Source organism: Aquarana catesbeiana, linkage group LG09 (assembly GCF_042186555.1).
Source record: "Aquarana catesbeiana isolate 2022-GZ linkage group LG09, ASM4218655v1, whole genome shotgun sequence".
Lineage (NCBI taxonomy): Eukaryota > Metazoa > Chordata > Amphibia > Anura > Ranidae > Aquarana > Aquarana catesbeiana.
The window spans coordinates 252587305-252601159 of NC_133332.1; positions in this window are offsets into that span (position 1 = coordinate 252587305).

A 13855-nucleotide genomic window follows, 5' to 3' on the forward strand; every position below is an offset into this window, starting at 1 on the left:
GTGCCCATGAGTGTTGCATATCTTCGCCACCTATCAGATCCCACATTTTTATAACAGAAACAAATAAAAAAAAATGTTTATATTTTTTTAATTTTAGGCCTTTTTTATTTGTAGTGCAAAAAATAAAAAAGGCAGAGGTGATCAAATACCAACAAAAGAAAGCTCTATTTGAGGGGGAAAAAAGATAAAAATGGCATTTGGGTACAGTGTTGCATGACCGCACAACTGTCATTCAAAGTGCGACAGTGCTGAAAGCAGAAAATACACCTGGGCAGGAAGGGGGTGAAAATGCCCTGTATTGAAATGGTTAATTATAATAATAATAAAAAAAATTAAAAAGCACTCTGTTGTCCCCCCATACACACTCCAATGCAAACATGCATGTAAGCAGCGACTGCATAATTAATGTGAGGTACCTCTGTGGACGGTGGAGTGACAGCAAGAGTTCTAGAGCTCAAATTTGTGTTTTCTTTTGTGTGTTTATTTGTGTTTTTTATATTTGTGTGTTTTTTTGTTTTTATTTGTGTGTTTTTTTTTCTTTTATTTGTGTATGTTTTTATTTTTTTTTTTGCTCTATGTTGGTTGAACTGGATGAACTTTTGTCTTTTTTCAACCAGATTAACTATGTAAATTCATGGTTAACTCTAAGTTGATAACCTGTAAAGGCTTTTAAAGCGTCAACTATAGTTTGTCACCATTTCACAGGCGTGCGCAGTTTTAAATCCTGACATATAGTTACATAGTTGATGAGGTTGAAAAAAAAGACACAAGTCCATCAAGTCCAACCTATGTGTGTGATTATATGTCAGTATTACATTGTATATTCCTTTATGTTGTGGTTGTTCAGGTGCTTATCTAATAGTTTCTTGAAACTATCAATGCCCCCCGCTGAGACCACCGCCTGTGGAAGGGAATTCCACATCCTTGCCGCTCTTACAGTAAAGAACCCTCTAAAACATAAAAGTGGAAGAAAATGTCAACTCTAACTATTCTTAAAAACCCTTCTACTACCTAGGCTGTATATATAAAAAAAAAAAAAGACCTGTGCACTTACCTATTTTTAGTTCACTACGGTCCAGTCACATGATTTTGCAGCCCTAGCTTCCCTGTGTCAGTAAGGAGCAGCTGCAAGCGAGACGAGGGAGCACCAACAGCTGCGACATGAGAGCCTATGGGTGACTTCACCGCTCCTGGAATTCACAGCTGTTAGTCAGGACTTTGTTATATCTGCATGATCACTTGTCTGGACCGGAGCATATTAAAAAGAGGTAGTTACACAGATTTTTTTTATACAGTTTTGGCAGGCTAGGTAAGAGGAGGGAACATTTTTGAGGCACAGTTTACCTTTACAAAAAAACTGCCTATGCAGGTAGGGTGGTGTCTATAGATAAAAAAAAGTGCAGCTTTGACTAAAGTTGAATAATGCCCTTGCAATAGGCGTAGGACATTTAGGTACCTCCTGAAGCTTGACTGGAAAACTCACATCATCCCGTTCTTCCGTGTTGCTAGGACGTTGCTAAGACACTCCCAGCTCTTACTACTCACTTACCCCATCACAGGAGTGAGCTCTTTCTCTGATTCAAACCCCTTACTTTCTTTTCCCTGATGCAGTAGCTCCGAGCTCAGCATTTGAGAGCTCACTCCTGTGATGGTGGAGGTGAACAGTAAGAGCTGGGAGTGTCTTAGCAACATCCTAGCAACAAAGCAGGATGGGATGTTGCCATCTCTGGGAGTTCTTCAGTTAGGCGGTATGTAAAAACATCCTTTACCTATAGCGAGAGCATTATTCAACTTTGGTTAAAGCTGTAAAGTTCTTTTTTTACACACAGGTCTTTTTCTTATATGGCTTAGGCAGGAGAGGTAGGAGAAGGGGGAGAGAACATTTTAACCACTTCCCACTTGGCCTACAGACAAATGATGGCACGGCCATGCAGCAGCGCAATCTGTCACCAGCTGATCAAAGTACCAGCTCGCTGCTGGTACCATGTTACCGCCGTGACGAATCACATGACAGTTGTACCCAATGAGTGGCTTCCTTTCATGCCGTCCAATGTGTACAATTGTGTTGCTAGGTGTGATTGGTCAATTTGATCACATGGTACAGACAGGGCCAATCATAGTCCATCTATACCATGTGATTAGCTTTGACCAATCAGTCAATCACAACAAAACAGACTGAGACCATGTTCACTTTGGGTTGTCAAGTCGCATGCCAAATCGGAGCCTATTGCCGGCAATAGCACCGCCCAAATCGGTGCGACGCCAGATGTTTCTGCACTACTTTTGGTGACTTCGGGGGTGATTTCAATAGACATCTGTACATGAACCCGCACAGATGTCTGTCAAATCGACCCCGAAGTCAGACTGAACTGCTGGTTTGAATGTTCAGCTAAACTCGCATGATTTAAAATTCACCCTCAGTTTGAACGTGGGCTGAATGAATCAGTTTCATTCAGTAAAATGCTTGCTTATAGCAATGTAATGCACTGCTATAAGCAAACATATTGTGTAAAAAAATTTAAAAAAGTCCTGATCACTTCCCCAGGGCAGTACAATGTTGACATGGTAACATTATATTGCTGTGGTCACAGTGTGTTAAAAAAATAAAAAACATAAAAAAAGGAAAAAAATTAATTAAAAAAAAATATATATATATATTTTTGTACTGTCACCGGTCAGTATACCTGATCACCGCCAGACCACTTATATGATGACGCTGTACTACATTGGTGACAGTATGTAAAAAGAAAGAAAAAAAATAGTGACTTTTTTTATTATTTTCTTTATTTTCCAAAAAAATAAACAACCTCAAAAAACTTGCCATGCCTCTTACTAAATACCTTGGCCTATCTACTTTCCAAAAAGTGGTCATTTGGGGGATATTTGTACTGTCCTGACATTTTTGGGGCTCAAGAAATGGGATAGGCAATCATAACATGAGGATTGATCAAGTTTTTGTGGACTCTGTAACCTTCCTACAGACTAACACTGATTTGGGTTATTTTCACCAAAGAAATGTAGCAGAACACATTTTGGGCTAAATATATGAAGAACAATAATTTATTTGCAAATTTTGCTTAATAGAAACAAAGAAAAAGGCGTTTTTAAATTCCACCAAAAGAAAGCTCTATTTGTGTATAAAAAATTATAAAAATCTACTTTAGGTACAGTGTTGCATGACCGCGCAATTGTCATTCAAAGTGTGACAGCACTGAAAGCTGAAATATGGCCTGGGCAGGAAAGGGGTGAAAGTGCCGGTATTGAAGTGATTAAAGGGTTAGTTCACCTTTACCAAAAAACTGCCTATGCAGATAAGGAATGTCTGTAGATGAAAACAATCTGTGCTACAGGTGTAGGCCATTTACGTGCCTCCCGATGCTGGACTGGAAAACTCCCAGAGATCGCATCATCCTGTCTTTCCGTGTTGCTAGGACGTTGCTATGACACTTCCAGCTCTTACTGCTCATTTCCACCTTCACAGGAGTGAGCTCTTTCTCTGATTCAAACCATCCTACATGCACTGTCTTTCCCCTAATGCAGTAGCTCCGAGCTCAGCATTTGAGAGCTCACTCCTGTAATGGTGGAGGTGAGCAGTTAGAGCTGGGAGTCTCTTAGCAACATCCCGGCAACAACACAGGACAGGATGATGCCATCTCTAGGAGTTTGTTAGTCAGGCTTCAGGAGGTGCGTAAATGGCCTACACCTGAAGCAAGGGCATTATTCAACTTTACTCAGAGCTGCACAGTTTGTTTTATCGAAAGACGCCCCTTACCTGCATAGGAAGTTTTTTTTTGTAAAGGTGAACTAACCCTTTAGAATAGATATAGTAATAGATATAGGATTTTCTTCCACTTAAGCCTGGGTTCACACTGCCGTGACTTCAAAGTCACGCGACTTGCGCTCTGACATCCCTGTGCGACTTCATCGCGGCTTGTATAGGACTTCTTTAACAGAAGTCAATGCAAGTCATATTGATGATGCACCAAAAGTAGTGCAGGAACCTTTTTCTAAGTCGGAGCGGATTGTGTCGCACCGATTAGAATGCAGTTAATGAGGAACGACTTACCATGCAACTTTTTTTGAAAGGTGTTTATTTTGGTTTTAGTTTTTCAACAAAAAAAAAAAAAAAACAGAGACGGACTAACATTACAGGCGTGTAAGGTGCATATGACTACATCAAGTCATGTACTATTTAGTGTACACCGAGCTGGGAGTCCTTGAAGGAACAGAAAAACCCCAACAACATTCATACATAAACACATTCAAACCCACAACACATACGACCCCATATCAGCAATAGATTTTCAAGAACCCCAATGTAGTGGAAGTTCTATACAAAGCAATCCCTGGTTATTGTGTTGGCAACCTTCAGATCACTGTTCCAGAGTTACATTGATGGAGGACTCATTGATTGAGTTGTGAGGAAAGGACATCCCCCCAGAAATCCTCAGAGACATCCAACCATGGTTGCCATATTTTGGTGAACTTCTTAGGGCATGCCCTACTTTTATATATCAATTTAAATTTGGGGAGGACCCCATGAACGTTACGAAAGAAGGAGAGGGCTGAAAGAGGGCCCACATCCTTCCAATGCAATAAGATGGTTTTATGTGCATAAAATAACAATATACGTAAAACAAAGTCCTGGCATGTGTACGAGGAACATGATCATTAAGGGTTCCTAAGAGCCCAACCTCTGGGGTATGAGGTATCGGTAGGTAAAGCTTGTGATCAAAAAAAGCAAATAGATCCTTCCAGAAGGTCGAGAGTCCAGGATAGGTCCAAAACATGTGAAAAAAATCAGCAGCAGTCATATCACATCTAGCACATGCAATATCCCGGCCCAATTCCATCCGAACCAGCCTGGCTGGTGTGTAATGCAAGTGATGTATGAACTTAAATTGGATCGTTATGTCAGCAGTGCTGATTATATCCTGAAAACATATATCGGTTGCCTCTTCCCAGTCCTTCTCTGAAAGCTCAGGCATTGACAGCAGCCATTTGCAATGAGAGTTCTGGAAAGGATCCGCCCCAACCAACTGAAGGTGACCATAAAAGGTCATCACCAGCTTGGCAATTTCTGGAAACGACAAGAGGTCCTCAGTAGATGATTCCATGAGCTCAATGGTCAATGACCCAAATTGTGCCGAAAGGCATGTCTTAGTAAAATATATTTAAAAAAGAATTTATTGTCCAGACCGTACTTAAGTCTGAGACCGTCAAAGGGTAGTAAGGTATTATCCTCAACTATATGGGAGAGATGAGTGATTCCAAATCGACCCCACTAGCCCCATTACAATGCACTGCTTACTTCTTGTCTCCTGGACAGGTCGATGTTGGGAACCCCCCCCTTTTTGTTTTTGTGTTTTCACGCTTTACAACTTCCTTCTTTGTTCCAACTGTTTTCAGCCAGACATGTTACTGTGGGTGATGAAATGACCTGTTCCATACTTTAGTGCCTCACGATAATCGGTGCAACAAATTGTCGAGGCTCTTTCCTGCCCTTTGCTGGTGTGTTGTAGCTAGCTAGGGTTTGGGAAAGACTATGGGATTGTAAAATGTCTGATATCTGATTTGGCTATGCAACTATTGAGCTTCTAATATACTTTGCTGAACCAATCTGGTCCAATTTTTATGTGTTTAGAGCAAATGTCCCACCTGCATACAGGCAGAGGGGCCGATAGATGGAGCTGCTGGGTCCACGGTCCCTTGCCACTGTCCTCGTGGGCACCTATAGCTCTCCGCATACGATTTCTCCTAAACCGCCTAGTTTCACCCTAAAATTTAAATCTCACACTGTTACTGATTTTAGTATTGTTACTCAGATTTATGTTTCTAGGGTCCCTGTTGGAGTTTATGGATAACGTATGTTGAAAATGATTACTTTCCCCATATGATGATATTTCATGGATTGATAATTTCTGTGTGAAGGAGAGAGGATGATCTTGATCAGGACTATTCGCCCACACAGACCGCCACCCTCCTTCACAAACGATCCGATGTGCGTTCTACTGTTTAAATGCCTTATTACACTGATGTGCCTCATTAAGCTATATATGCCTGTTATGCTACTGGCCACACGGCTTAGACTCTCCTTCTCGACCTCCCACCCTCAATGGGCTTGGCACGAACTAATTAAGTGATTTTTCACGTGGTGTCCCGTCTTCGCGGACCCCTTAGATTTTGTTAGGCTCCTTATTTAGGTGTCCTCCCTTCCTAGTTTTTGTCCTGGTATATTTCTGCCATAGTGCAGGTTTCCCCTTCCCTTCCCCATCCCTCTTGCTCTCTCTGCTATCTATAATCTGATTTTCTTTTTCTCATTTCACTATGGCCCATACAGTACTATCTCGTCCTTGCCTGAAACTTTGCTCCTACAATGTAAATGGCCTCAATATTGCATCCAAAAGGGGGCAAATCCTCTACCAAATGCATAAACAACAGGTCAATGTGTTGCTGTTACAGGAAACTCATTTCCACAGGAACTCTACCCCTTCCTGCTCCAACGGGTACTTTAACAGATGGTTCCACAGTACAAACCCTTCTCTGATAATTAAAGGCGTTTCTGTTGCCTTCCACAAAACGCTTCCGATTGAGCTGATAGACCAGCTCTCGGACCCTCAGGGAAGGTATGTGAAGTTCTCTCTATGGGGTATGAAATTCACTATCGCCAACCTTTACCTACCAAATACTAATCAAATATCGTCTGCTCTGCGGCACATGAGGATCTTGTCGGACTTTACATAAGGTAAGCTAATCTTAGGCAGGGATTTTAATGCCCCCTTGGATCCGCTTCTAGACTCATCAACCTGGTTCCTGGTTCCACCATTCCTCCACCAAATTATGGGTACAAATAGAAAGCCATCTCAATCCAATAGATCTCTGCGCTTTGCCATGGAGGCCTGCTGAATTCCTGAAGGGGGGTTACCCCTTGGCGACCTCACCCGACAAACTATACAAATATGGACCCGAATAAATTCCTCCAAGATCTTATCCCCACTAAAGGGACCCATGACGCCTCTTTTTGGGACTCCGGTTTTTCCACCAGCACTACAGGGGGAGAGTTTTGGACCTTGGAGATAGGAGGAGCACAGACGACTTGCCCAAGTCCTTTGTTCAGACTCTTCTTTGATGAAAGACGCTCCCTCCGGCCCATTTCCCCATACCTCGACGCATTGGCTGCAGAGGCAACAAGTGATATCCTACATTCGTACTTTCCCATCCTTGCCTGATATACTTACTGATTTAATGGACTTGGAGAACATGCTGCTTCAGGCCCGACCTCCCCACACATGTGGTCTCTAAACTCTACTCTTTCATACATATGGTTTCTAACCCCGACCTCCCCACATACACACAGGCCTGGAAGGTAGACTTGGGCCACTCCATTTCACCTGTTGACTGGCAAAAGACCTTCATTCTGACTCACAAAATATCCTTAGCCTCCAAAGCTCAAGAAAAAGGGTTCAAGTTGTTGACCTTTTGGTACAGATGCCCCTTGACTTTACACTGGATAAACCCGGCGCTCCCGGATACCTGCTGGCATTGCTTGTCAGCCAAGGGAACTCTCCTCCACATTTGGTGGGAATGCCCCCCTGTGTGGAGGTTCTGGCAAAAGATCCTCGACCCGTACTGCAGTCTCATGGCGACCTCGTTTACACCCTCTCCTGAGGTAGTTCTGCTATCTATGCTCCCTGGACCGCTCAAATCGGTCAAAAAAGACGTTCTGCGTCATCTTCTGCCAGCAGCTAGAACGGTTCTGCCCAGACACTGGAGGTTGGCATACATGCCTTTCCGGGGGGGAATGGGCAACTGAGGTGGACTGAATGAATAGCTTGGAACGAATGTTGTTGCAGGAATCGGGTAAAGAGGAACAATTCTCCAAGATCTGGACCTCATGGTCTATGTTTTGACACTCCTCAGAATTTATTCCATGCGCAACAGAGGACTCTAACGTCACATCTGTCTGACCTAAGTGGAATGTCTCCTTCTCAGTATCTACTTACCTTACTGCTTTGACCCCTCTATTTTCACCATCATTCCCCCTCCACTCTTTACATGAAGCAACGATACATGAACACCCGAACCATAATCTCTAGACTCGACAGACAGGAACTCTGTGACCCACATAGAGTTCCCCCCTACGAGAAATTGCTTTTAGCATAATAACAAAAGCCCTAGCATATTTAAAATGGGTGGGCATCGCTCGTTGAGTGGATAGTGGTGCTCACAGACCCTCAAAATGACTTGATAGATGCTATGGCTACACAGGCTTATATACTAAATTAATTCCGTTGAAGCTAACAAATTCTCTATACAACGTGATGTTATGGTGCCAATATTGAAATGTCTATTTCTATCTATGTGTCAATGAACGATACACTTGTATAATGTACACCTCTCCTTTCTTAATAAAATAAGAAACTAAACTAAAACTGACATCAACAACAGGAGAGAATCTGGAGCCCCCGGATCTCTTTGACCTATGCAATTCGTCCCTGAGAGAGGTAGAAGGTCCACAGAGGGTTGTTAAGTGCACTGTGGAGGGAGTTTGGGGGTCAGAGTGTAGCCAAGCATGGACATAGGTGAGTTGGGAAGCAAGAAAGTAGTTCCTTAAATTTGGGCAGGCCAGGCCTCCCACGTCCTTACCGCCTGTAATGAGGACCTGGCTATACGCGGCTGGTGGTCATTCCAGACAAAGGAAGAAAGAGTGGTGTCTACTTTCGCAAAAAAAATAAAATTTAGGTAGGAAAACTGGGGCAGCTCGAAAACAATATAGAAATTTTGGTAAGAAAATAATTTTAAATATATTTATGCGGCCAATTAGATTGAGGGGCAGTGATGACCAGGTATGAAACCTTTCCATCATCTGTTTGACTATAGGAGTGATGTTGAGTTCTCTCATATTTAGAGAGGTCGCCATGTATTTGAATACCTAGGTATTTGAAGGAGGACGTTAATTGGAGACGTGACCCCTGTAGATATTCAATTGGAAAAGGGGGGGCCTATGGGAAAGGCCTGAGATTTTTCCCAACACACCCGAAGCCACGAAACCGCACCAAACTCCTCCACTACATGCAGCAGTTTAGTAAATGAGCTCTCTCTATCGTCCAAGTATATAAGGGCTTCGTCTGCGTAGAGCAGTGGTCATCAACCCTGTCCTTGGGGCCCACTAACAGGCCAGGTTTTATGTATTACCTTGGGGAGATGCAGACTAGAATACTGCAATCACTGAGCAGCAAATTATATCACCTGTCATGTATTTCAGTTATCTTGCAAACCTGGCCTTTTAGTGGGCCCTGAGGACAGGGTTGATGACCACTGACGTAGAGAGACATCTTCTCTTCTATTGGACCAGAGTGGATGCCCACTATCTCTGCCAGGGCCAAGGGCTCAATGGTCAGTGCGAACAGAAGTGGAGAGAGAGGGCACCCTTGCCTGGTACCCCTCTGCAGGGAAAATGACCCGGAAATATCTTTATTGGTGCAGACTCTGGCCCTCGGGTCAGCATATAATAGTCTGAACCAAACCCCATTCCACAAGCAAATGTTTACCGTGGACATAGGGTGGATATTAAAACCTCTAGGGCAGGAGGGAGGGCTCACATAGGGCTCTCCATCTGTTGCACAAGCATACATCCACACATGCAGCATACACACAACAGTAAAACTATGTACAATAGCATAATCATTACCCAGTAAGGGTAGCATTACCCCTGCCCAGCTCCAAAAAAGGGGAATGGGCTTATACCCCAAACTTGTACCATGCCTGGGGCGCATGGCCAGCAACAGAAAGTAAAAACATTATCTGAAAAACAAAATAGTCAGCGTTCAACAAAAAATCATGGGGAGTTTTAAGCAACTCACCCCAAGGCAGCTCGGGCCTGCTCAGGAACTGAGGGCCAGGTATCCTCCCACAGGAGATGTGTGTGGTTGACCAAACTTTTGCTTAACAGAGCTTCGGTAGTGGGTAACAAAGATATAAGGGGAAAGGGTAGGGAGAAGAAAATAAATCAGCTTTTCCAGCTTAGTGTGCGGACCTCCATCAAGCAGGTGGTTTAGGGGGGTGAGGTAGTGATTCCCACTAGGATAGGATATCTTGTGGGGAATGAAAGAATTGGACTCTCGCTGGTGGGTAACCTAGAGGGTAGCAGGGAACAGCATGGAATATTGGATATCCTGCTCCCGGAGTTTCCTGCTTGACACGCTGGTAACTGGCTCTTAGGTTGCGGACTGTCGCAGAGTAGTCAGGAAACAGGGACACCACAGCGTTGTTGATCCGAAAACTTCCCTTCTTCTTGGCAGCCCCGAAAATGGAATCACGATCCCTGTAATTAGGGAGGCAAATCACCATCGTACGTGGAGGGTGACCTTCAGGGAGGGGATGCCCAGGGAGTCGGTGGGCCCTCTCATTTAGAAAGCAGGGGGAGAGTTGATTGCGGCCAAATTCTCGTTCAAGCCAGCTTTCCAGGAAGGCTACTGGGTCAGATCCCTCCACCCACTCCGGGAGACCAACCAGACGCAGGTTGTTCCTGCAGAAATGGTCTTGGGTTCATCCACCTTATCTTTCAGGGTTGCAATCTTCCCCCCATAGGTATTGAGTTTGGGCAGGATGGGGTTAATGGTGTCTTCTAGGTCACTAATACGTTGCTCAGTCTCAGTAACCCTGCCACGTATTTTTGCATGTCCTGCCGCATGATTGTTAAGTCAATCTTTAGGCCGTCCACCTTCCCCATAAGGTCTGTATGGTTTACCTTAATAATAGAGAGGACCTCCAACAGTGTAGGCCCCTTGCCATCATCCATGACATCTTCACCCGGGGTCGCCTGCAGGGACATGGCCAGGGGGTCCGGGATCTCGGGAGAAGGTGGCGGGAAGGTGTCCTGGCTGTGTCCAAATAGATCAGGAGTGGAGGCTGGTGATGCGCTAGGCCCATGGACGGTGTTGGGCGGCCATCTTGGCAGGAACGGGTAGTGAAGCCCATCATGGCTGAAGGTTGCTTCTTCCCCCCCCGCTTTCCCATCCACCAAAACGGCTCCCTGGGATGCAGAAAAGGTTCCTGCCCGGGTAGATGAGAATTATGGTCGTTTTTCACCTATGGTTGATCAGAATGGTGCAGGATGGTAGAAGGAGAAACCGGAGCTGCACAGGAACACGTCTGATCACATCCCCAGCTAGACCACACCCCCTACCATGCCACTTTAACCACTTTAAGACCGCCCCACGCAGATATACCTCGGCAGGGTGGCCCTCCCGCACAAAATCACGTACCTGTACGTGATTTCGTGCACAGGGTCTGGTGTGCGCGCGTGCTCGCCGGGACCCATGATCGTTCTGAGGAGAGACAGAATGGCGTTCTGCCTATGTAAACAAGAAAGATCGCCGTTCTGCCAGAGGGGAAACTGGAGATCTTGTGTTTCCACTAAACAGAAACATGTATCTTTGTTTTCCCCCAGTCAAAGCACCTCCCCCACACAGTTAGAAAGCACTCCCTGGGGTCACACTTACCCCTTTGATCGCCCCTGTTAACTCCTTCCCTGCCAGTGTCATTAGTACAGTAACAGTGCATTTTTTTAGCACTGATCACTGTATTAGTGTCACTGGTCCTCAAAAAGTGCCAAAAGTGTCAGTTAGGTGTCCGATTTGTCTACCGCAATGTCGCAGTTCAGCTAAAAATCACTGATCGCCACCATTACTAGTAGAAAAAAAAAAAATTCCATAAAAAAATCCCATAGTTTGTAGACGCTATAACTTTTGCGCAAACCAATCAATATACGCTTATTGGGATTTTTTTCCAAAAATAGATATTGACCTAAATCAGGGGTCGGCAACCTATGGCACGCCACCGCTAAATGTCTGGCCCGTCAGTGCACGTGATGAATTCACGTGAACCCAGCCCGCGGACATTTTAAGTAAGAGCAGAGCAAGGAGCAGGAAGCTGAATGAGAACATGGGTTAGACACACAGTAGCGCAGATAATACAGAGGGAGCTTCCGGAGTTAACTTTCAAGGTGATTGGTTGCTAGGTGGTCCTAGCAACCAAGCACCAGCTTGATAACATGAAAAATTAACTCCAGGAGCTCCCCCTGTCTTATCAGCACTGCTGTGTGTCTCTCCCATGTTCTCATTCAGCTTCCTGCTCCACTCTGTCTCCCTCTCTGCATGGAGCAAGGTAGGAAAGGGCAGAGCTGCGAGAGGGGATGTGTAATATGCAGGGTGTGTGTGTAGGGGAGGCTGTGTAATATGCAGGGAGGGCTGTGTAATATTCAGGGGGGAGGCTGTGTGATATGCAGGGGGGGCTGTGTAATGTAAAGGGGTCCAGAGGTGCGGGGACTGTGTAATGTAAAGGGGTCCAGAAGTACGGGGCTGTGTAATGTAAAAGGGGTCCAAAAGTACGGGGGCTGTGTAATGGAAAGGGGTCCAGAGGAGCGGAGCTGTGCAATGTAAAGAGGTCCAGAGGTACAGGGGCTGTGTAATGTAAAGGGGTCCAGAGGTGCGCGTCTGTGTAATGTAAAAGTTAAAAGAAAAGAAATTGCGCTAAGTGCATATAGAATTGTGAATGAGTGTTAAATGAAGAAAAATTGAAAAACAATTGAAAAAAAAATTCCTGCTGCTGTGCACTATAACCCCGATATGAGGGCACAAAAAACAAAATATAATATAAAAAGTGCAGCGCTGGACATGTGGAGTGAATTATAGGATTAATAAACCAATTATTAAAATAGTGAAATAGATTCTCAAAATCAATATCAATATATCAAATTAGTGACACAATCATACGTGTTAATTAAATAAATTGTTTCCTAGAACGTGGACACATAAACTAAAATTAGTGAAAAATTATAAAAGAACATAATAGTCCATAACAGTGTATTTGATGCAAAGTATTCTATGCAGATTTCAGGGATACATCTTCATTGTTCAATGTTGCCCACCACCGAATAGATGAATAAAAGGCTTACCAGAAAGCCTGTGACCGCCCTTATTCAGGGGGGTCAAAACAGGCTTAACAGATGTGGGGTGACAACCACAGGGATACTCCAAGGGACACCGATGGACCGATGCGTCAGGACTCCTTACCGAATGCGGGTCACAACATTGCACGCACCGCGCATGCGCGATTTTAAAATAAACGGCGGTAGTGTCGTTTTTTATCTTGCTTTATTTCTTTTGTCTTTTTAAAGTTATATATCGCAATTTTTGCCTAATAAAAGAAACCAAACCTATCTGCACCAGCGGAGCATCTCCTTTTTTTGTTTCTTTTGGCATCACAAAACATATCTTTTTGCACTGGATCCGAGGAAGGCTATAAGCTTGCCCCATGTGAGGATAGGATTTGGGAGAATATCCATAGCCGTTACCGGCTGGTTGGCGATTCGGTAAGGAGTCGTGACGCATCGGTCCATCGGTGTCCCTTGGAGTATCCCTGTGGTGGTCCCCCCACATCTGTTAAGCCTGTTTTGACCCCCCCTTGAATAAGGGTGGTCACAGGCTTTCTGGTAAGCCTTTTATTCATCTATTCGGTGGTGGGCAACATTGAACAATGAAGATGTATCCCTGAAATCTGCATAGAATACTTTGCATCAAATACACTGTTATGGACTATTATGTTCTTTTATAATTTTTCACTCATTTTAGTTTATGTGTCCACGTTCTAGGAAACAATTTATTTAATTAACACGTATGATTGTGTCATTAATTTGATATATTGATATTGATTTTGAGAATCTATTTCACTATTTTAATAATTGGTTTATTAATCCTATAATTCACTCCACATGTCCAGCGCTGCACTTTTTATATTATACTGTGTAATGTAAAGGGGTCCAGAGGTGCGGGTCTGTGTAATGTAAAGGGGT